At 42.9% G+C, this 24,527-nt stretch overlaps 1 protein-coding gene across 1 annotated transcript in view; it reads left to right on the top strand.

Moving 5' to 3' along the window:
- The window catches only part of SNTG2 (syntrophin gamma 2), a 534,493-nt gene that overhangs the window by 482,621 nt on the left and 27,345 nt on the right, over positions 1-24,527 (top strand). The window lies entirely within an intron of this gene.

Genomic DNA, 24,527 nt, shown 5'->3' with positions numbered 1-24,527 from the left:
GACATTTTTAAATGTTTTTGTGATTTTTTTAAAGTTGATTTTCGGAAAGAAATAGGCAACGAAAAGTACAGAAATGCAAATGACTTGCAACTTTTGTACTTTTCAAATACTGCATACTTCACTGGATCTCCACTAGAATTATGGGACTATGCAATTTTGCAACTTGTCAAAGCAGCAAGACCAGATATACTACATATTAGGGTGGGGGTAACAGTAATCAAATAGAAGATTATACATGAATAGGCGGAGGAGGGAAGGAGAGGACTGGGGAGGACGAGGGGGAAAGGGAGAGGAGAGGTTAAATGGAATGGAGGTCTGGCATTCTTTAAACCATCTCAACTTTTTTATATAGAAATATGGTCCAAGTTTCTTCATATTCATATAATTGTTGTCTACAGCAATAACCTATTCTTTCTTTGGCTGCTAACTCAGACATAGTGGAATACTCCTGCTCTATTCTTGGGCATAAGTAGGGCCCTACCAATTTCACAGCTGTGAAAAACACATAATGAACCATGAAATAAGCCCTTCCCCATGAAATCCGATGTCCACTTGTTACTAGGAGTACCCCAGCAAAGCAGGATCCTAGCTCCAGCAAGTCCTGTCCCTCCCCTGCACAGCTGCTCTGGGTGGGGAGGGAAACCAGACCAGTCCCAGCAGCCCCAGAGGCCTCCTGCAGCTGGAGGAGGCTTGTGGAGTTAGATCTGATCTTCTCTGTGCTGCTGGGTGCGCCCCAGCTACGGGCTCCTAGCAGCTAGTCCAAGCAGGGCTGGGGCAGCACAAGTACAGTATACCTAGGTACACAATTGCATTAGTTTACCTGTGGAGGTTCCATGGAGAGAAAACCCCTCTGCATTTCAGCTGGTAGATTTGGACCAGTTCTAATTTTTTCCAATTTAGTTTGTAACCAAACACTGATTCAAATTTTTAAATTAGTGATAAGAGGGCTGGAATTGTTGTTTTGGACTTGGATATAAATTTTATATTTGTAATTATCTTACAGTGAATACACTGAATACAGAAACAAGTCTAATAATCATGTAAACATTGATTTATCTATGAGCATGTTGTCTGACTAGCATGTGTTTTGACAGCTCAGGGAACAGATGTTCCAACAAGAATGTTATAATCAAGTTACCCTGATTATAATAAATGGAAAATCAATGCATTGTCCTGTGGATATTCTTTGAAAAAAACTGGTTATGAAACTTCTGTTCAGAAGCACTACGTTCATCCTCTTTTTATGCCAAATCTTTTAATTTAGAAAGAGAGCAACTAGCTAGATTCTGCTCTCGTAATACGCACATGTGTGTGTGCTTTGGAAGTGACTCTGTTGACATCAAATGAGTTATGCCAGTGTAAAATGTTATGAGTAAACACTGCTGGGTTAAATGAGGAGTTTTAAACCTCAGAAGTAGGAGCTCCCAGATTGTCACCACTACGTGGATGACAAAATCCATCTCAGCCTGATTCTTTTCTCAGATATAAAGATACATTTCTCTTGAATGGGAGTTACACTGCTGTTCTGAAAGCAGAATTAGTCTCATACTATTCATTTAATTCAAATACTCTCTGGACTCAAAAATCTTGCTAATAGGATATAACCATTATGTACAATAAGTAAATTTAAAGCCGATCAGCTAGAACTGTATTCCCAGATGTACTAGACCAGCTCTGGGAGCACATGATGGAGGAGGGACAGAGATGGCTTTCCTTCTTCCCCATTCCAAATTCCCAGAAATGCTGGGGAACTGGTTCAGCACCTGGTGGAAATTACCATGGCTAATATAATATATGCTGGTTTCCTAATGGTGGTACCAGAGCACAGTACACTCCATTCAGTAGTGAGCTCCAGCCGTTTTGCAGTAACCGGTTGTTAAATTTAGAAGCCTTTTTAGAACTGGTTGTTCCAGGACAACCGGTTCTAAAAAAGTTTTTAAATTTAACAAAGGCTCAGGCAGCTGTCCACTCGGCCCCCAGCCCCAGCTCACCTCCCACTCTCCCCTGAATGCTCCGCCCTTCTTCTCCTCCCCCTCCCCTGCTTCCCGCGAATCAGATGTTCGTGGGAAGCCTGAAACAAGCAGCAGGCAGGTAAGTCGGATTGGAGGAGGACGGCGTGTGCGGCCCAGTCCGGCTCCACCTGAGTGGCTCCCCCTGGTCCTGGCCGAGCGCCCGAGCCTGGTCTTGGCCAAGCACCTCGAGCGGCCTGGCCCGGGGAGTCGGGCCCCACGGCGCCGGTCATGGTCCCGGCGGAGCGGACCCGGTCCCGGCCCCAGGCATTGTGGTAAGGAGGCAGGGAGCAGGGAGGGGGTGTTCGGTCGGTTGTAGGGGAGTGGATAGGGGTGGGGCAGTCAGAGGACAGGGATCAGGGGGATTGAACGAGGGCAAGGGTCCCAGGGGGCAGGTAGGAAGGAGCAGGGGTTGGATGAAGTGGTGAGGAGTAGTTAGGGACAGGAAGAAGGGGTGGTTGGATGGGGCAGGGGTCCCAGGGGGCCATCAAGAATGAGAGGAGGGGTTGGATAGGGCGCCAGGTGACAGGGAAGGGGTGGTCGGATGGGTCAGAGGTCCCTGGGGGGCGGTGTCAAGGAACATGGGGGGTTGGATGGGGCACGACCCCCGGGGGGGGCACGACCCCCTCGTGAGGTGAGGAGGAGGGAACCTGTTGTTAATATTTTGGCAGCTCATCACTGACTCCATTATTACACTATTTCATACTTCCAGCACACTGAAAATACGCTATGCTGTGGGAGACGGTGCTGGGAAAAGGGGACTTTGAAGGGCTAAGGATCTGGCTCCTGAAGTCCAAAAGACGAATTCAGTCCTATAAAAGCTATTGCTTAAACAAGCAAACAAACAAACAAACAACAACAAATCCAGAGGTGTTTCCTCTTCTAAGATGGGCAAACTGGTTGCTTGGGAAAAGATGCTTTCCTCAAAGAATCTCTGAATCTAGTTATTTTAGATTTTTAAATCTGTACTTCATCATTGTTTTGCCTCTTGGGTTCACTCTGGCATGCAGTTTAGTGACAGATAACTTTTAATGTGATATAACTGGAGGGGACTCATGCCACAACTTGACAATTGTATATACAATATGAATATATAGTGATGGGCTGTGCAAACATACTGGGTCAGAAGGGGTTAAAAGACAGAACTGGGCCCAGGTAGTCCTGCCCCTCTGGCCCTGCAGTGCATGCTCCAACTGGATAAAGGGTTGAAAAGGGAGTATCCCAGCTCTGAAGAGAGGCAGGAGACTGAGATACCCTGAAGGCTTCTGACAATAGCACCAGTTTAGTTATTTTCTTTCTTTTCTTTCTATGTGTTGTTTGGGTAATGTTGCAACACATAGAAATGTTTATGTAGTGCTGTTACGAAGGACTCTACTGTCCGTAAAAATACACAATATCTCTCCCTCCAGCTTGATCGCAAATTGCGTAATGGACCTAACAATTTAAATTATCAGGCCCGAAGGGGGGACTGTGACAGTCAGCAGCAACCCCCTAACAGCTAGTAGCCTTATAATAGCTGGCAACCATTAAAAAAATTAAACACCTCACGGACACAGTAGCCTGAACTTTTAAACTGTCTTCCCTTATCGGTCTTGAGGCAGTTGAAGCTGGTCCTAAGCCAGTTTTGGCTGAGCAGATTGCAAAAATGCAAGGTTTGCTAACCATCAATCAAAAGCTAACACGACCGAAGCCTGTGAGTAAGTATGTTTAAAAAATTCTTAATTTTTGTATAAAGTTTTTTTTGTACCAAAGTACAAAACTCTCCTTTCTTCTGCAGAATAAAGCAACCTTTCCTTATCCCTGTTTGGCTGTCACTGGCTCTCAGCTAGGCGAAACCCGACATTTCGGTAACAGTCTCCCTGAGAGAATTGGAGTCATATGCTGAGCCCAGTTGGGGCTTATGACCGGAGTCCCAGGGGGAACCAACTGAAGTCACTCAATTAGGATTAACTGCAAAGAATGGCTCAGGCAATCCCCAAAGCTGGTAGATATTCCAACAGATTTGCCAAGCCAGCACAAAACAGCTTCTATAATACCTCACTGGTTACCCAGAAACCTTAAAGTAACCTAGCCTCAGGCCTCCACCCAGATACCTCAAGTATGATGAAGATTACTGAAAATTTTATTCATCATATAAAAAAGTTGTATTAATCCCAAAGGATCGGACACATTACCTCCCAGGTTAATGAATACTCCAGATCGTACCCAAATACATACTTACAGCCAATTCTTATTAAGTAAACTAAAATTTATTTTAAAAGAAAAGAGGGAGAGCTTTGGTTAAAAGATCAGTTTACATACAGACATGAGTCAATCTTGAGATTCAGATTCATAGCAGAGACGATAAGCTTTGTAGATGCAAATAGTTCTTTCATAGTTCATAGGTTCTAGTCCAATGTTTATATTCAGGGTGGTCCAGCCCGGCTGGAATCTCAGACCTTATGCTTATGCTTCCTCTGCATGAAGCCTCAAGCAGATCTGAGATTAAAAGGATAGTGACTCAAACATCTTTATACAGTTTTAGGCCTTCTTGTGCAGCTTGTAGTCCTTTGGGGAGCAATAGGCACTCAGTGACTTTGAAGTGGACCCATTTCCTAAGCATCGCAGCTAATTATTCACACAGATGCAATTGTCTGTTTTTCCACCTTTCACAGATGGTTTACTGTACATTTCAAAGAGAGATGAACACAGCGATACCCTATATTTATGGTTCATTTAAACGTTAAGATGTCCTTTTGATCTCTGAATTAACAGAATACAGCATAGAGAGGGGCTGTTTGATTACATTGTTGACCTCTACCAATATATATGTAAATACACAAAAACATAAACATGATTTCCCCATATGCAGGATGCTTAACTCTTTCTGGTCATGCATCACAGGGCTGATGCCTTGTTTCCTTTTCCTTTTCTTTTCATCTTATCTTTTACCAGAAGCTGAGAGAGTAAAGCAGTGGCAGGAAGTGACTCATGGAGGGTAATTCGGAGGGCACCTTCGGGGGCCAGATACTATTGACCCTCTTAGGGCCCTGGATCAGAGCCCAGTGGAGTAGGCAGACCCAAGTTCCTCTACCACTGCCCCATACTACAGGAGTGACCCAAAACTCCTGTACACCTCACCACACCTTTGATTAAAGGAGGACTAGGACTGCAAACCCTGCCCGCTGTGAGGGACTAGGTGGCACTAACCAATAGACCCCACCTTAGGGGTGATGTAACAATTTTTATAGCAAGGATGCTGAGAGCATTTGACCCAAATTGTATATAATGGAATCCACTTCAAGCCAGGAGGTACAGCAGCACCCACAGAACCCCTAGTTCTAGCATCTAAGGGCCACTTAACCCACCATGGACCCTATTCCTTATAATAAAGTATATTTTAAATGATGTGTATTAAAATATATATAAAGAGAGAGAGTATCTTATAAATATATGCGATAGCTATTATTGAGTCAATAATATTAGCAAGTGTCCAAATATTTAATTGTACTAATAGCTTTAGTAAGTAACTCTTTGCTCAGTTTTGGCTGGTACTCACAATTTCTGTGTGGTAATGCTGAAGACATGGTAGATTGCCGTTTCCATTCCAAACAATCTCTTCTGTCATTTTAGGTAAGTGTATGTGTAAAGATATATAAGATTATCAACCAGAAAACTTGTGCATTTGTATTATGTCCTAGACAGCTAGAAGAGGGATGTTGATGTGGGAAAATATATTATACTGATAGCCTCACTTGTCCACTGCTTTTGGAAAAAAGACTGACTTATATCAGAGCAAAGGGAAATTGTCTTTAGGAAGATTAGTGCTTTGTTTTATATTGAGGATTCAGCATCAACTCGATAGTTGACCTCACAGATGGGTGTGACTTAAAGTAAAAAGCTGGATAGTACCAACACTAGTACTAAGAACAGAATGAAACTAATGCATTTATTTTATTTTATTTTTTATTTTTTGCATTTGTGCACATTGATTTGTTCCACAAAATGTCTTGAGAGCAGGCTTGAAAAATCATTGGGATTCTGGGAGATGTTGAGACTACATATGCTCACTATATAAAGTATTCTTCCCACATAAATTCTTCAAGCAATTGTAGATCTTTCTGACTACCACACAGTTGTCCTATTTATCAGCTGTGTGAAAAGCTGATAGTATATAACTCAAGTGGAGAATAACAAGGAAGAATCAAATGGCTCTGTAGCTATTTTTTTAATGATACATTTCTGCTATGCTTATTTTTGAGTCTCAAAATCTGTTGTCCTGGAAAATTTTGAAGATCTCTAAGTGAAGGGACTATTATTGACTTCATGTGTAATTGTGTCTCCTTTGAATTCAACAAACTGCTAGACAAACATAGTAGAATGATGATCCTTCACCCATTCATTCTTCAAGCCACTCTGAAGTCTCCAGCAAAGCAGTTCAATTGGCCCCTCACTGCAAGGCCCAAGATTCAATGTGGACCCATCCCTAAGTTCCACCCAGCTCTGCATATACATACAAACTTTCCCTAAGCTAGTATTTCATGCCAGTTGGTTCAGGGAATGCAGCATTTCCTCAGGACCAATGAGAAATATACAAGCCTTTCAGTCTCCAGAGTTCCCTCTTTTACTATATAAAGTAAACACCTGTAAAATTAGGTGTTAGCAAGCTCTCAGCTGAGATGGTCCTCTCCTCCAACGCAGTCAACAGCAGCAAAAATGATGTCTGAAATTTAGTATTACATACTAATATCACTGGAAATGAAGAAGGGCTGCATATTTCAGTGGCCAGCAAATCTTAGGTTGGCAACTACAGGACACATCTTAGCATTAGATTGTACACATACTTCCCTTTCCAAGTTTATAAACATTTTTTACAACTTTCTAACAGGTTTTTATACCTCTGATACTGAAGCCCCCTGAAAGCTCCTTCCCAATTTTTGTCAGCCTTGATTCCTCCATAGTGCTCCTAAACATCAACTTGCCATATGCACAATCCTTTCCCCTCGCACAGCCCTTGTTCCAGCTCAGGTGGTAAAGGAATTTTCATAATGGCTCCCCTCTTTGTTCTGTTCCACCCATTCACATATCTTTTGCATAAGGCGGGAATCTTTTGTCCCTTTGGGTTCCAACCTCCTCCTTCTCAGTGGAAAGACACCAGGTTAAAGATGGATTCCAGTTCCGGTGACATGATCACGTCACTGTAAGACTTCAGGAATACTTGCAAGTACTGTAAAACAGAGCCATCTGTAGTCAATTGTTCTGGTTGTTGGGAATCATCAAGATTCCAAACCACAATTAGTGGCCCCCACTTTGCATAATTACAATAGGCCCTCAGAGTTATATTTCATATTTCTAGTTTCAGATACAAGAGTGGTACATTTATACAAATAGGATGATCACACTCAATAGATTATAAGATTTGTAATGATACCTTACAAGAGACCTTTTGCATGAAGCATATTCCACTTACATTAGCATATTTTCGTAAAATCATATAGAGTGCAACATCACAGAACCCTCATGAGTTTCCCTTAAGCACATATCTATGGAATATTCAAAATGTTCAAATTTGGCTTTGTATCTAGATTTGATGCTGTTTCCAGACCTTCTTACTATTTCTTAACCCTCCAGGATGGATATTCCAGCACTCCCTACTCTTTCTATCTGTACTCTTTTCTTATGTTTTTCCCCTCTCTCCGCCTTGTTCAAAGTGAATTATCTGGTTGTCAGCTGAGTGTAGGATAGGATGGCAGAATAATATATGGAGATATACCTATCTCATAGAATGGGAAGGGACCTTAAAAAGGTCCTCAAGTCCAGCCTCTTGGCTTCACTAGTAAGATCAAGTACTGATTTTTGCCCCAGATGCCTAAGTGACCCCCTCAAGGATTGAACTCACAACTCTGGGTCTAATGCTCAAACCACTGAGCTATTCCCCCAGGTTTTGTAACCTGCATAGAAGTCTTTGAATATCATGACAGAATTGCATCTTTCATTTCTGTATCTAGTAACATCAAGACAAAACAGAGGAAGATATGTCCATGATATAGGGGAATATGGGAGTGTATCTCAGTGAATGGATGGAAACCACTAATTTGTGAGACAGTGGCAAGGACAATTCAACCAAAAGGAGATTGCCCTTGAATTGGAAGTGGTTAGGATTGTGGTTTGTACTTGCTGTTTGATGCTAACAGAAGGATAAAAAAAAGTTCAGAAGCCCGTGAATGTTGGGGTTTCACAGTGAGGGAGTTATCTTACAGAAAGGATACTTTGAAAGAATGTCTGGGCAAAAGCCTTCTATTAGCATGTACATGAGAATCCTTGCAGTCAGTGTAAGGACTAGGAAGAAAAAATATTCTCTCTCTCAGTTGTCTAGACGCTTGGAGTTAAAACAATTACAAACAAAAAAAAGTAGGGTTAAATATCAAATCTAAGACATTTACTTCCTGCTTCTAGTTGTGTAGGAAATTCTGCGAGCCCCAGTAAGTGTATATGCATGTTGTTTGAGAAATGATGGAGGAGTAAGAATGAGAAATGAATTTTTCAGAACTTCAGAGATATTTTGTTTGTATGCAAGATGAAATATAGGAATCCAAACATTCTGTTTTAAGCAGACCCATTCTCCCAGGCTGGCTTCCTCCAAAAAATATCTCGGCTATATCAACAAATACTTGTTCTGTATTTTTACAATAATATAATAAAGTAGATTCTTAAAAATACCATATAAATATTATATCCAGTGAGAGCTGTAGCAAAAAGTCATGAAGCAAATGAAACTGCTCCCTGCAGTACTGATGCAGTTGTGTAACTTGATTTCATAAATCATTTATATTGTTTGGTCAAAAACAGTTATTTGGTATAAGTTACTACATACTGTAAATTAGATTCGATGTTGGGCTTTAGCTGAGTACATGTAGAAAGCTTCATTAAGACTGTCGTATTTTTATCCGTTGTCTGCTGTATTTTTATTAGTGATGATATAGTGTCCAAATGGATGGTAGAAGCTCCAAGACCATTTTTTTTCTCTTTGATGCTATAACTCAACAGGTTGGGAGTTGTCACGGAATCCTATGAGTCAGAAGATCAGAAGAATTAACCTCCCTAGTAAGCCTGAGAATGATAGTTAATTTGTTGCCCTCAGTATTTTTGTGTAGTGTCTCAAGTTGAGGGAGGGGAAATATCTCAACTGTAAAAAGCATGTTCCAGGATTTTCCAACATGAAAAAAAGAAAATTCCTGTGCTATCAATGATATATATATATTGCAAATTATGAAAACAAACTAATTTTTTCAACAATAGTATACTTAATTTGTGGTATTTCACTTCACCCATGTAAATAATTAATAGAGGTGTGCAACTAATTAATAATGAATAATATATAAATATGATGAATTTAATATCTCTTTCTTCTGATGGAATGAATACTTGTTTGCATATCTCTATTTCCTTGTGTGAATTTATCTGTTGTTTGTTCAATGAATTTTTGTACCTGTTTTTAGTCTATGAATTAACAGCAAAGAGTTTTCTGCAGGGGTATTCAATTTTTAACATTCAGCGTTTGAACTGGATTGGGTTGTTACGACTGGTTACATACATTACATATTGTGTCTGATGTCTTACTGGCTGAGTGTGAAAGCATTTGTGGTGGCAATATTTGTGCATACAAATTTAAACTTCAGTCTCTATAAATACTCTTACATGCTACTTGGAATTTGCTTTCCACAAATATTGTGCCAGTAAAACTTTATCATTTAAATGCCCAGGAGTGGCACCAATTCAATCAACCATCGTCCTTTTTGGCTGGCTTAGAGATACCATGTCCCTTGCCAATACCATGCTATCTCCTTGCCCCCTTCAAATTATGTTCCCATCTGTGGTCATTAGGCATTTCTCATGGGCCTGGAAAGACCACAGATCTGAAGCAACACACCTTATGGTCTCCACTTTGTATAAAATATTTTAATATTCATTGGAACAGGGACTGGATCCCTGGTCTCCGAGGTGTGTGTGCCAATGATGAGGCATTCTCATTCTCTCTCTGGCCCAGTGACTATGTATTTTATACCAAATGGAACAGCTTCAAAAGGGTTGAGAGATCCCCACCCCGGAACACTTAAGAGCCTGGCTTCAAGTCCCTGATTCAAATCAGAGTGAGTATTTGAACCTGAATCTCCCATATCTCACCTGAGTGCTCTAACCACTGGGATACTGGGTATAGAACAATCTTCTTCCTCCTCTTTTGTGTGGATTAGGTGTGTTCCAGGAACAGAGATTGGCTCGAGCCCAACAGGCGAACTAACAGGGTAATGCTTAATTTGTGAATCTCACTGGGATTTAGGTGCTGAGCAGCTTTGTGGTGTCAGGATTTAGGCAGCTTTACACATGCCCACTGGCAGAATTAGGTACCAAGGGACTTTTGGCAGTAGCTAAGTGTGGTTTTGTGAATGCCAGTGGTGCTTATAGATTAGATTTGAGGATTTAAGTATCTAACTGCCCCTTTAGTCACCTAAGTTCCCCTGGTGAAACTAGCCCTTAGTACCTACATGAGAAACAGAAATTCGATAATTGAGAGCTCCTTTATCTAGCCAACAAAGATACAACAATATCCAAAGGCTGGAAGTAGAAGCCAGAGATTTTACAGTAGAATTAAGGCACACATTTTTAAAAGTGAGAGTTATTAACCACTGGAACTATTTACCAAAGGTTAGTGGATTCTCTATCACTTGCCATTTTTAAATCAAAATTGGATTATTTTTCTATAAAATATTCTCTAGTTCAAACAGAAATTAATTCAGGGAAGACCTGTGGACCATGTCATGCAGGAGAGATGACTAGATTATCATAGTGGTCCCTTTTGGTTTTATAATCTATGAATCAATTGTACTCCAACCCTTGTAGGGAAGAAAGCAACCAAGAAAATGAATAAAAATAGGGTTAACCGATATATTGTGAAGTTTAATGAATATCTTTAAAATGCAAGGTATGTATAGTTGGACGAAATGTGCTATAAAGTTGCCAAATATTATCATTATCTTTAAATTTGAGGCAGTTTTACATGAAGCAGAATTATGCATGGAACTCCTCTTAGTAACAGGAAGAGCATCATAAACAACTTTGAAAATTTACTCCATACTCTCCATTGAAAAGCAAACCAAAAACCTACTATAAATTCAGATGAGATAGTAAATAATAATTAGATTAGGTTAGATTTATAGGGTCATTAAAAGATAATTATCAGTTTGTTACCAGAAGCACCAGTTTAATTACATAATTACATTTTAGATTGTTTTCATTATATACAGGAAGCTTACTATAATTCCAATTTACCTGGTCATTTTTAGACATATCATTGAAGCCTGATTCATTTTGAATCTAATGCAAAGAACAGCAGCAAAATCTTGAGGACCCTATGAATTAACTGTAAATATGTTTGCAAAAACTTTGAATAATTCAGCCATTAATATGCTGTGCTAAATTATAAGCTTCAGATTATGTACCTCTTTATACTGTAAACAGGACTAGAATATCTCAATCTGAAAAGGATATTAAATGATAAAATATTATCTAAATGTGATATAATTTAGCTGTGCATATGTACATTTTATTCTTTTCATGTAAAATAGAACACAAGTTAACATTTAACACATAATTCACAATGCAACACACTAATGTGTTGTGGAAGGACAGTAACAGTGCTAATAAAACCAGAATATAATTTTATGAGTATTAGCAAATTATTTAAATCCTAGGTGGTCCAAATCAGAACCATAAATCCAAACACCTCTGAACTTTGGAAATGTTTGGATCGAGATCTGAATCTTCTGGCCTGCACTATTTTTATTATATTATGGGAGAGTTCTGTAGAATTGACTAGGAATTAAACCAATAGGATTCTAGAAGTTAGTCATATTGCATACATAGCGAATTATATCCCTGCTATAATGTAAAATTCTGTTGTCTGATTTAAAATCTCTAAAGAAGGTTGTCATTCTGTATTACATTTTCTAGGAATGTTCCATCTGAAAAAGAACCCTAAGCCAAGCACCTTTGAAGTCTGGTAAAATACAGATTAGAACTAAGTGGCGTGGCTGAGAACCACTTTTTGTTAAAATCTATGCTTCCTTTTCCCCCAGAATCTTAGTAAAAGCATCGTTCCATTTAATGAGCAGATGCATCTCACACTGATATTTCCAATGCGAGTCTTCAGACATTTGCCCTATGCATGTACTCTCAGCTCTGTTTTCTTGCGTTCTCTTAGACACTAGTCAGAGTTACGTGTCTACAAAAATCCAAATAATAGCGAATCAGCTAAATACCAGCCTGGTAAATCCACATGTATGTGTTTGCCATTTGTTGCAATCATATGGAATGCTGCTGCACCATGTGAGGGCAAGTCTGTCTTTGGGTTGTACCAGAACAAAGGCCCACATAGTCTGACTTCATCTCCTGTTAGACTGGCAATTCAGCAACTGAGGTGAAATCCTGGTACCATTGAAATCAACGCGAAGCTCCCATTGACTTCAATGAGGCCTCAATTTCACCCTTAATCCTTTCTGTTGTTGCTTATTCCTGGATAAAGACTGGTAAATAATAGTGCGTCTGTCTCACATGTCACTTCATAAAATAGCTGAAAAGATCATGATGTGATCCAATCCAGATACGTCTAAAACAGGCCAGATCTTCGGCTGGTTAAATCAATGCAGTTCCATTGACTAGAGTGATATTACACTGATTTGTACCATCTGGGAATCTGCTTCACAGAGAAAGTGGAGACTGGAGTTCAAGTCCCTCCTTCAATGAATATTTAATTATTTCATGCAAAGTGGAACAACCTCTAATAAAGCATTTCTTTAAGTCTATCTAATCAGCCTGAACAGAGTTGCCATGGCCACGACATTGGAAAAGATATTTTGCACTTCCTCTGACACTCTGGTACTCAGACTAATGGATTGCCAAATTTTTTAAGTGATGGCACTGTATACTTGCATATAGACAGATTTCACTGACCCTATTGCAAACATCCTTGGTATGGCAAGAAACTTGGGCCCAATAACCACATCTGAATCAAAATGCCACCCACCCACATCAACAGGTGGGGGAAATTGATGGGGCTGGTAGTGAAAGGGGGACAGTTCCAGTAGCAAGGATGGCAGGCATTTGCCAAGGGACAATAGTAGCTCCTCCCCTGGGAGTCTCTGGCACCCATTGGTCAGCTGGGAGAAAGGGGTGCAAAGTGGCCATCATTTCCCAGCTCCTAGGGTTTAGCTCAGTGCGGGGGCCATGTGGAGCCTCTGCCCACCCTACCCACCTGAACTAGGAATGGGAACCCAGCCTGACAGATGCCTAGGGTCTGGCTACCTGTTTAGGAGGTCAGAAAGGAATTTTTTCTCCCGTGGGCTAACTGACAGAGGATCAGTGAGTTTTTTGCCTTCCTCCTAGCGCTTTCAAGACACAGTGGGTTAAGTAGGAACATGCTCAGTGGCCATAGCATGGTGGTGTTTATTTGTTGCAACTTGTAGCCAGTTTCCAGTGCAGTTAAAAGAAGAAAAAGAACATTTCCCAGATGTAAAAGACCTATGATTTGGGGATGGGCCTTGGGCTAATGTGATAAGGTGAGACCTTGTGGCCTTTGTGGGCCAAGGTCAAACCTTGTGCCATTGCAGGTCTAAGTCCCCACCCTACAGCACTGAACAACATTTAGGCCAGTGGTTAGAACGCTTGCTTGGGGTGTGGGAGACCCAAGTTCAATTCCCATCCCCTTTAGCAGAGCAGGAGGAAAGATTCAAAGAAGGGTCTCCCACCATTCAGGAGAGCACTCTAACCACTGCGCTCTAGGATAATCTGATATGGAACTCTCTTATTGAGGCTGTTCCACTGTGGATAAATAATGAAATGGAGATGTGGGGAGAGGGGTCAGGAAATGACTCTAGTTGTGTGGTTAGGGCACCCACCTGATTTAAGTGGGTTGCATCTGTGGAATGGAGAAAGAAAGGTGTATTTATTAATTATACCCTTAATGTATGTTTATTAATACCATGTGTTTCCTTTCCATCATTATCCTTTTTAATATATTTTTTAAAATATTATGTCACATCAATGATTAGCAAGGAGTCAGACTTATTCAAAATGCATTATATGAAAAATAGAAATGTTAACATATGAAAAATTCAAAAGGATGCATTAAAAGTCAAAAATACATGTACTTTGTATTCTAGCCCTTTGTAAGCGTCAAACTATGCAAAAAAAGTATCTCTTTGGGGCTTATTATATATGGAGAGACATTACTGAGCAAGATTCTACAGTCTCTTCACATCTAAGGACTTTAGTTCTAGATCCCTCCCACAATATTATATCAAGTGTGCTGTAATATTTCTTTGTCCGTTATGTCGAATGTATACTCTTCTCTTCATCTCTGCTTCCTCCTTCTCAGAGATTTTATATGTTAAGTATGAGATTTTCAAACACAGTATTGGCCTAACTCTGTTCCTCAGTCAACAGGAGTTTTACTATTGCACTCCCCTCAGGCTTGAATGCAGGGGCTTTTTGTTTGGCCAGTGGGAAGAAAAAGGATCATCGCTCCTTTAAGCATTCCTTCTCCTTTGGGGTCATCACCTGAGTCAGAGTTGGACTGGCCCATGCTCACCTTGGAAAGGAAAGATAGGGAACACATATCCGAGTGGGGAGTGAATATATTTTTCACTGATGTTTGGGAGGGAATAATTAACTATCTGAAAGCAGAGAGGAGGCAGCCAAGCTATTTGGGGGAGAGGGGAGAGGAGTGGCTGATGGCAGCCATTCCCAAGTAGGTGGAAAGGATTAAGGAAAGAACAGATCTGCCCTGTACAATTTATTGGCAGGTATTTCCCAGATGAGTTGATAAAGTTGCATCCTAATTTGCCCACATCCTTTGAACCTTATCTTGTCTTCTTGTATGGCTGGGACAATGATTCCAATGGGAGCAGAGTTTGGTGAGGCCTGAATGCTTTAGAAAACCCTGCCGTGTGTATGTACTGGCAAACAAATGAACAAAATAAGAAAATAACATGTTTATATATTCTCTTTATTTAAGTATTGTCAGCTGCAAAAACCATTCAGTGCCCCATTAGTGATAAGACTCCATGGCCAAGTGATAAGACTTCTGGACCTTAATGTCAGCACAGAACACTCACTCGGCTCCTGTGCTAGCAATGACAAACAGTCATTTTTTCTGTACTTCAGATGAGTTTGCTTTAAAAATAAGAATTATAAAAAGAATTTATTTGGGATGGATACAAGTATCTGTGTTACTATATACAAATATTCTCAGTTCAAACTGTCAGCCTTGGCCTCATGATTAGATTTGGGATAAGTAATTAATTTCTCTGAAAGAAAATTATAATTTAATCAAATTAAGTGATATTGTTAGTTCCCAATCCATCAAAGAATGGCACACAAGTCACTTTACACACACATGTAGTCCCATTGAATTCCACCATGTTCCTCACATTCATAAAGTTCTTCACTTGCTCAGTTTTTTGCTGGATTAGGGCCTTTGCTAAAATGTTATATCTATTTCATTAACTTATTTCTCTTCAGCCCTTCTGTTACCTCTACCATTGTGGAAAAGCATACATCTGCTAGACTTGTATTAGAGATACTTTTCAAGAGAAAGTTCTGAATGTTCCATTTAAAATCTTCAATTCCTCTTTTATTTTAATGTTGTGGATAAATTCTAATACATTCATTTGGGAGGACTTAAGACGTGACAGACAAACTATGCAATATTTGCCATTGACTTTAATAGCAGTAGTTTTTAGCCCTTGGTTAATGTTTACTCGATATTTCAGAATTATAAAGTGCTAACTGTTGTTGTTCTTTGTGGTTTGCAAAGCTCACTAATTTTTATAGGATATAAATCACCAGAATACATTTTTAATGGCCATTTTCCTGTGTATCAAAGAGATACTTTTTTTAATTGAGCAAATAAAAATTATGTTGTCATGAAATAGGACCGGCTCCAGGCCACAGCGTGCCAAGCATGTGCTTGGGGCGGCGTGCCGCGGGGGGCGCTCTGCTGGTTGTTGGGAGGCTGGCACGTGGCTCCAGTGGAGCTCCCGCAGGCGTGCCTGCGGAGGGTCTGCTGGTCCCGCGGCTCCAGTGGCACGCCTGCGGGAGGTTCACCGGAGCCATGGGACCGGCGAGCGGCAGAGCGCCCCCGCGGCGTGCCGCCGTGCTTGGGGCAGCGAAATTGCTAGAGCCAGCCCTGTCATGAAATCTTTGCTTGCTTGTTTTTTAGCGATTCTGTATTTAGTTGGGATAACTAGTCTTGTGAAAAAAATATGCTCCAATTACATTAGATTGATATTCATTTTTTTAAAAAAAATTGCATACACATAATTTTGTTTTAATCACAAACAATTGAATTAAGATTAAGATTTTTAGCACTAAACATGTCTATTAAAAAGAAAAAAATGGACTTTTATTCAACATTGCTATTTTTGATAGCAGTGCATCAATTCTTGTTGTTATTTTTCATTAATTGCTATATAGTGCTGTAAATATGTATGGAATTGTCCAAAAGATGAATATGCTGAAAATTAGAGTCCAAAATATTTGTGATGTATAGGCAAAATCCAGTTCAATATAGAAATATGAACAAATTAGTATAAAGTTGCTTGTGAATTTACAGAGGAAATGCTTCCTGGAATAGGTGTACATTCATTTTGTTTTATGAATTATAATATTGTCCACTTTTTAATGGTTATTCTAAAAAGTACATTTGCAAAATATGGTTGGTGTAAAATTTGTATTAGTTCAGAATGGTGAATGCAGGAGCAATATTTTTATGTTGCATTTTGGCTGATCAAAAGCACTAAAAAGTAAGATTCCTGCTGTTGAATTATACAGAATGAAGCTGTGCCCAGAATGAATGAATATATTACATATGAATCAATGCCACAAAAAATATCATTGTGGTAGTTATAAGTGGAAAGTAGTCCATCCGCCCCCCTCCCCTCCCCGCACACACTGACATGAAGTATACGAATTAACGAAACCTGAACCAGTATTCAGCTGATATGTGGAAATAACATGCTTGATAAGGCATTGGTAACCAGAGCACTAAATAGAGTTCTGCCGGTCAATTCTATTAAAATGAATCTATACAAGAGCACTTTTCTCAATGTATTTTTTACTCTTACATGAGCAGTGTCACTGAATCTCATCTTGTTCAGGGGAGATTTTATTTTGCAAAAAATATTTTAGAGTATGAAATACAGTGAACTCTCTGATGCTATCTGGAAGTGTGCTGGATAAATTACATTTTCTTCTTCACTCTAAATCCTGCATGCTCAGCTATTATCCTGAATGTTACCTTCAAACTGGCAAACATAATTAGTAAATATAGATTTTAAATAATATTTTGTAAAACATTCTGGATCTGCAGGTTTTGAGCAGAAGGGGAGCTGAAAAAAACTCCTAATCCTAACAAGCTACATTTTAAACTGTATGCTTTTATCTATTGAAAATTAGTCAGTCATCATGAAGATACTGTTAAACTATTGAAGGAATTAGTATTTATACAATCACTGAAACTATAGATTGTCAAGGACCATTTCCAGTTATTTATAATTCAGAAAGAAAGAAAAAAAAGTTCTAGGATAGAACCTGTAATACAAATAGTGACCATGTAATCAGTTTTCTAAATGTTCATGCCACAGTGGGCTAGTGAGGATTCCCAATGCATCTGTCCAGTGCTGGGTCTCCTGAAGTCCAGCTTGTGCTCTGCATTGTTGGCAGCACCCTAGAGTTTCTGAAACAGCCTTAATTTGAGTTTTGTTAGTTCAGTTCCCTTCCCTTTTATCCTGCCTGCTCTCTAGACAGATTCACAGTGTGGTTGCCAGCTGAGCTGGGTTTTCTGCAGGTTTCCCTGGAAGAATGTCAGGGACTTTTTGATCACACTTTCTAATTAAGGCTCAGTTTTGTCCCCTATAAATTTTACATTGAGAAGAGGCAGTCTGGCCGGATGGTATGAAGTGCTGCACTAAGAGTCAGAACCTGCAAGAGAAAAGTATATGTAGAGTCATTAAAGTTTAAGGCCAGAAGGGACCACCAGATCATCTCTTATGACTTCCTATTTATCACAGCCCACCACCACCACCCAGCACAGTAAATGCAATTGAAATTAGACTAAAGTATTACAGCCCACAGAAGACTAGACTATTATGTGCCACAGGCAGAGAATAGGGACTGAGGTGCACCAGTATTTGAGGCCCCTGCAGTGGCAGGGAAATGATTAAGTGTGCTACTCCCAGATAATCCTGGCAAATGACTAGCACCCACATGCTGCAAAGGAAGGTGAAAAAACCCCAAAGTCACAGCCAATCTGAGCCAGGGGGAAATTTCTTTCCAGTGCCACATATTGTGATCAGTTAGACACTGTGCATGTGAGCTAGAACCAACCACACAAGTACTTAAGAGAGAGAATGCTTGGTGCAGGCTGAGAGCCTTGGCCCCAGGGCCGGTGCAACCATTTAGGCGGACTAGGCGGTTGCCTAGGGTGCCAAGATTTGGGGGCGCCAAAAAGCAGCGCCCCCAATTTTTTTTTTAAGTGGTTGAACGGCCGCTGCTGCTGGGATCGAGAGGGACTCTGAGCTGCCAGCGGCATCGGCAGCGGGCAGCCCAGGGTGTCCCCTGGGTCAGTGCGCCGCCACGGCAGCCAGCAGCCCAGGGTTTATAGGGGGCAGGTTCTATATGTTTGCGGTGCTCGAGCACCAGCAATATTCAGGGCTGGGGGCCCTGCTCCAGCAATATTTGGAGCTGGGTCTCTCCCCTGGCCCCCCGCAGGTCTCCCCCCTCCCGCCCCACCGCCTCCGTGCCTCACAGAAAGCAGCGCAGCGTGTCTCCCCTGCCTGCTTCTGTTGCTGGAGTAGAGCGGCTCCCGGCAGAACTGCTGTCTGCTGTCCCAGGGTCCTAGTGCCCCCCAACTCCTACTGGCAGGGCAGGCTGCCCTTACTCTGTGCTTCCGCCCTCGCCCTGAGTCTCTCCAACACCCCAAACCCCTCAGCCCCCCACACCCTAATCCTCTGCCTCAGCCCTGAGCCCCCCCACATCATGAATCCCTCATCCTCAACCCCAATCCTCATCCCTCTGCACCCTGATCCTCTTCCCCAGCCGTCGGCCCCCCCTGCAGCATGAACCCCTCATCCTCAGCCTCAACCCTCATCCCTCTGCACCCTGATCCTCTTCCCCAGCCCTCGGCCCCCCCGCATCATGAACCTCTCATCCTCAGCCCCAACCCTCATCTCCTTGCACCTTAATGCTCTTCCCTAGCCCTGAGCCCCCCCTGCAGCATGAACCCCTCATCCTCAGCCCCAACCCCCATCTCCCTGCACCCTAATCCTCTGTCTCAGCCCTGAGCACCCCCACATCATGAACCCCTCATCCTCAGCCCCACAGCCCTCATCCCACACCCCAGCCCTCTGCCCTAGCCCTGAGCCCTATCCTGCATCATGATCCCTCATCCTCAGCCCCAACCCTCATCCCCCTGCTCTCCCTCCTATCCCCAAACTCCCTTCCAGAGCATGCACCACCCCCCTTTCCCACATACTCCTTCCCATCCCCAAACTCCTTCCCAGAGCCTGCACCCCTCACCTTTTCCTACACCCCCACCCCCAGCCTGCACCCAAACTCGATCCCAAAGCCTGCACTCCTCACCCCCTCCTGCACACCGACCTCCTGTCCCAGCATGGAGCCTGCAACCAGCACCCAAACTCCATCCCAAAGCCTGCACCCCTCCTGCCCCCTTATCCCCAGCTCAGGACCTGCACCCCAGAGCTCCCCGTCCAAACCCCTCCCAGAGCCTTAGGCAAGTGGGGGTGGAGTTTGGGGGGCAGGTTCTGGGCACCACCAAAATGTCCACAAACTTGTCACCCATGCCTGGGTCAGCATGCCACTGGCAGCCCGGGGGTTCCATTGCACAGTTGCTACTTCACTTCTCCCACCTCCCAGGCTTGCCGCGCCAGTCAGCTGTTTGGCTCTGCAAGCCTGGGAGGAGAATTAGAGCAGGACAGCGTGCTCAGGGAGGACGCGGAGCAGAGGTGAGTGGGGTGGGGAGGTACCGCAGGGCTCCTCGGGCCAGGGGATGTGGAGCTTCCGCGGGGGCGGGGGGCACACTTCAGGGCGAGGAGCTGCTGCAGGGCTAGGGGGGCGCAAGGTGGAAGTTTCGCCCAAGGCGCGAAACTTCCTTGCACCGGCCCTGCTTGGCCCACCCTGCCCAATGTCCCATCCCCGACAGTGACCATTCTGATTGATCAGAAGAGAGAGAGAGAAACGAAACAAAACAAAAACAGAAAACATTGGGGGAGTGAGGCGGGGGGAATCCCTTCCTGCCGCTATAGCTGGACAGCTGACACCTTGAAGCATGAGCTTTTAGGAACATAAAATGGAAACCGGAAGTGAGCCCAAGGGCAGCTGAGCCCTGCCACCTACCATCTCAAACAACCCCATTGTACAGTCACACTCATAAATGTGTCCAGCTCTCTCTTAAAACTAAGTTATTTGCCCCCAGAGCACCTATTGAAAGCCTGTTCCAGAACGTCACCCTTTTGATGGTTAGAAACCTTCTTCTACTTTCAGACTTGAGTTTGTTCAAGATAAGGGTTGCCAACTTTCTAATCACACAAACCTGAACACTCTAGCCCCTTTCCTTCTCTGAGGCCCTGCCCCCCTGCTCACTACATTTCCCCTCTCTTGGTGGCTCACTCTCACCCACCCTCACTCACTTTCATTGGGCGGGAGCAGGAGGCTGGAGTGCAGGAGGGGTTGGGATTGGAGATGAGGGGTTTGGAGTGCAGAAGGGGGCTCCAGAGGTGGGGGAGAGGGCTGGAGTGCAGGACAGGGTGAGGGGTCTGTCTGGAGGGGTGGGCTCTGGGGTGGGGCTGGGGATGAGGGGTTCATGGTGTGGGAGGGGGCTGCGGGTTGAGGCAGAGGGTTGGGGTGTGGGAGGGTGAGGGCTCCATCTGGGGGTGTGGTCTCTGGAATGGGGTCAGGGATGAGGGGTTTGGGGTGCAGGAGGGGACTCTGGGTTTGGGGTGGAGTTTAGGGTTGGGGCATGGGCTTAACTCCATGGCTCCTGGTCAGCGGTTCAGCGAGGGAGCTAAAGGAACCTTTCTGCCTGTCCTGACTCCACACCCTGCCCTGGAAGCAGCCAGCAGGTCCGGCTCCTAGGCAGAGGCACGGCAGGTGGCTTTGCACACTGCTCTCGCCCATAGATACTCCCCAGCCCCCCAGATCCCATTGGCCACGATTCCCAGCCAATAGGAGTGCGGACCTGGTGCTCGGGGAGAAGGCCATGCACAGAGTGCCATGGCCCCCACGCCTAGGAACCAGACCTGCTGGCCGCTTCCAGGATGCAGCGCCATGCTAGGACAGTGGGAACTAGTCTGCCTTAGCTCCACAGTATCACTGGCTGGAATTTTAATGGCCCGGTTGGTGGTACTGACCAGAGTCGCAGGGTCCTTTTTCGAAAACCGGACACCTGCTCACCCTATTCAAGACCAATTTATATCCGTTTGTTCTTGTGCCGGTATTGTCCTTTAGTCTAAATAGCTCTTCACCCTTCCTGGTATTCACCCCATTAATGTATTTATAGAGAACAATATTATCTTCTCTAACCCTTCTTTTTGCTTGACTAAACAAGCTATGCTCTTCTAGTCTCCTCGCATAAGATAGGCCCTCCAGTCCTCTGATCATCCTAGTAGCCCCTCTCTGAACCTGTTCCAGTTTTTATGTACAAAGAAACTTGTAGACCATTTCTTATCCCTCTTCCTCATCCTTCATATGTCATTTCTCTTACATTGTAAGCTTTCTCAGGGCAGGGATGTTGTTTTTCTATGTTTGTTTAGTGTCTAACAGTAAGGCTTCATTCATGAGCAGAGTCTCTGGGTGCTATATTCACCAAAAGTAATAATGTATCCAGTAGATGTTATCGGCAAGTGTGATAGCACAACCTCTTATTAGGGCTGCCAGACTCTTCTCATTATGAGATCTTATTTTTCAACTGATTATAAATCTGCTAATTTTTTACTGTTTTGACTGAACTTGTCCATGCCTGGTGAATGCCTGAAGCTGTAATATTTTTGGAAGTTTCAACAAAATAGTTCATCTGTTTCCAAGAACAAGGCTAAGGAAAAATACATTGTTTTGGCCAAGTTTAAAATCTTGGTGGCCTTTCATTTGAAATGTTTTCGCACCCCTTAATGCTTCGGAGTTGCAGCTTGAAATTTTGCAGGGGACAGTGTTTATGTCCAGGGTGTGCCTTTTGGCATCCTTATGAAAATCTCAGATTTGTCTGAGTTCTAAGCCTTTGAAAATTGAAGTTTGCACATAGTCAGTAAAGACTTCTTAAGATTTTAAGACCTACAGTCCCTAGAGATTCTGTCTGCCCTGAGCATGTATAGCCCAAGGCTGAGCAAGATGTGGCCCATGGGCTGTAGTTTGCCCACCTCTGCCTTATCTGAACCATGCTCTAAAGACAGAATTATTAATTTTCTCATGAGCTTCTTTATAGCACTCATCTCTATAGTATCTGAATGCTTCAAAACTACTAGTTAATTTATTTTCACAACACCTCTGTGAGATGGGCGGATATTATTATCCCCATTTTACAGATGGGAAACTGAGGTACAGAGAAATTAAAGTCAAAAGTATCCTCTAATTTTGGGTATCCTATGACATGATTTTCCAGAGTACTTTATATGTTCAAAGCACAGCTCCCATTGATTTCTGTAGCAGCTTTGAGTGCTCAGTGCAAGACAGGACACAGGGTCTGAAGTCAGTCTTCTAGTCTTCTGGAAAACGAGAAATGCGAAATTAGTGACCACCTGTGAAATGTTGAATTTAAGCAACTTGACTAGCATCACACAGGAACTCTATGGCAGAATCAGGGATAGAATCCAGTTCTTTAGGGCAGCATTCAAATGCCCCACCCATGGGACCATCCTTTCTCTTCCTAAATTCCCCTCCCTCCTTCACTACACTCCAGTTTCTGCAACAAAAAAGGCAGTGGCTCTACAGATAACAGCTTCCTTAACAACACAACCTGGATTTATTCCATTCTGTCCCAGTGTCTTGAGCACCTGTTTCAGGGTCTCACTCTCCAGGCCATCAAATTGAGAGTTACAAGACCTGCTTCTCTCCTGTGATACATTCCCCACAGCCCCAAGTCAGGTGTCCCACTCAGCGAGGCCTCCCTGCCTAAATCTTCTCCTGAGATTCACCTTTAACCCACTTCATCCCCTTCTTCATCAGGTCCATCCTATGCACTGAATTTTGGGTCCTGTGAGAAAAATTAGTATGTCATAGTAAAGGTGTGGCTGCTTATGGAGCACCACTTTGTGGTGATGGGTTGCTTTTACAGGCAGAAGGTTCACATTGAGGAAAACACAACATTAAAATATTCCAGTGTGTCTGAAATTTGTTTTTTAATGAGAAATCTTGAAATAAATTACTTTGGGCCAAGTGAAAAATTGCACGAACTTACACATACATGCCCTGAGTTACATCTAATAAGCAGGTGTCAGAATGCTGTTCACAAAATGTTGTTTCATATAAACAAGGAAGATATTTTAACTATAACCTATATGTTACAAGGTGGAGCCTTCCTTGAGCACCCTCTTGAAGCAGGCTGGGGCATGACAAATAGCTGCCTCAGTTTCCCTTTGGAATTCACCCATATAAAGGAATATTGTCTCTTGATGGCAAATTCAAACTCTTTTATTTATAAAGTGTCATAGTCCACAGATCCCTCTTAGTAAAAACAATTTCTTTCAAATCCCCAAAGTAAAACAAGATTATAACACAGCAGCTCTTCAATCCCTTTTAAATGTGACCTTTCCAGATCACCCACCAGAGTCATTGATCATTCTGTCCCAGTGTCTTGAGCACCTGTTTCAGGCTCTCACTCTCCAGGCCATCAAATTGAGAGTTACAAGACCCACTTCTCTCCTGGGATACATTCCCCACAGCCCCAAGTCAGGTGTCCCACTCAGCCAGGCCTCCCTGCCTAAATCTTCTCCTGAGATTCACCATTAACCCGCTTCATCCCCTTCTTCATCAGGGCCTCTGCACGAGCTTTCCTTTAACTTGGCAAGGGTTCCTCAGCTCTGGTCAGTCCTCGTCATTAACCCTTTACTCTTCTCAGTGGCTCTCTGCACAGCTGGTTGCTGCTGCTGCTTCTCCTCCTACTTCTCCCCGCTCCCACTCCGGTCTCTCCTTTCCCTCCTCAGGCAGCTCTTACCCAGCCTTCTCTGTTTCTCTGTCAGTGCTTTCAGGTAGCTCAGACTCAACTGGTCTCTCTTCCATCTCCGAGCCAGATGCCTTCTGTAACGGCCTTCGCCGCGGCTCAGCCCCGGGTCGCAGGGGCTGAGCGAATGGAGTCTGTAGTCCAAGCCCTTAGGTAAGGCGGGGCAACGAACAACAGGTTAGGGGCTCTGGCCCTGTGAAGCAGGGCAGAGCAATACGCAGTCTATGGGTTCTGGCCCTTTGGATCAGGGTAGAGCA

Source organism: Chelonoidis abingdonii, chromosome 3, assembly GCF_003597395.2.
Source record: "Chelonoidis abingdonii isolate Lonesome George chromosome 3, CheloAbing_2.0, whole genome shotgun sequence".
NCBI classification, from domain to species: domain Eukaryota; kingdom Metazoa; phylum Chordata; order Testudines; family Testudinidae; genus Chelonoidis; species Chelonoidis abingdonii.
The sequence above is the reverse complement of the archived record's forward strand: the minus strand, read 5'-3'. Positions and strand labels throughout refer to the sequence as shown.